This window comes from Sphaeramia orbicularis, chromosome 7 (genome assembly GCF_902148855.1).
Source record: "Sphaeramia orbicularis chromosome 7, fSphaOr1.1, whole genome shotgun sequence".
Classification (NCBI taxonomy): Eukaryota; Metazoa; Chordata; class Actinopteri; order Kurtiformes; family Apogonidae; genus Sphaeramia; species Sphaeramia orbicularis.
In genome coordinates, this window is record NC_043963.1 from 14,537,059 (window position 1) to 14,538,190 (window position 1,132).

Below are 1,132 nucleotides of genomic sequence, written 5' to 3' on the forward strand. Positions count from 1 at the left end.
TAATTTGTGAATCTTTGTTGCATGAATATTGTCATATAAATATAGACTTTGCAGTGCGATACATAGCAGAGTAATTTGTGAAGATCAGTGCTTTTCATGGTCATCCCAGTAACATGAATAGTCATAAAGATTATATATGCAAACATATTGACATTTACTTACACACACTCACATTTATCTAAATGTATAAAGGATTGTTGACGTGTTCATGAAGTGCACACATGCAAAAATCTTTCACGTTTGTATTTGTATTTATTTAGTTACAGGACAGTGTGTATTGGCATTAGTTACAATGAACAAGATGCATGCACCAGATTCAGCAAGGAAGCTAATTAAAAACATAACAAACATCACTTTGATTACAAAGTCATAATATACTGGAAGAAAACTGTTAAACATGACAGATATAGGAAAGTCTGCTCAGATTGAACAGCTTCAGCCAAATACATAAAACAGGGCTTACATTCTAAAAATACCCTAACTTTCCTCGAGCAAGAATAAGATATAAAAGATAGAACAAGAAGGACAGAAGAAGAGAAAGAGAAGAGAAAAAAAATGTAAAATGTGTTAAATGCAACTTTCTTTTTAAAGAAAAAACAATTACTAATTTACAACTGTAACTAAGTTTATTACTGCTTACTTTTATTGTGGAATGAACTGTATCTTATAGTAACATAAGGTCTCATATATATATAATGCGATGACGTGCAGTAACACGGCAGCATAAGGATAGTAATATTAAAATTATGAAAATATAAACAATTGTAAAGTAGCACTCAATACTAACAGTAATAATGATTATGTGCAGAAAATATATTTAACAGTGAAGTATTAGCAGTATTTATAGTCATTCTCACACTTTGCTGAAGGCTGTAATTTCTCACTAACTGAAAGCAGTGACTTGGTGTGATAAAGTTTATCTTATATAAGTGAATTTGTAGCTTATTTGACATTTTCTGTAAAAAAAAAAAAAAAAAACAGCAAAAAACCCCAAAAAAACATAACTGACCCTGTTTTTGTGTCGCTTTGTTTACATAAATGTTACCCGTCAGGACCGCTGGGTTCATTTACCTTTGGATCACCTGACTGAACCCTTCCAAAGTACACAAAAACTGAACACTGAGAGGCCAAC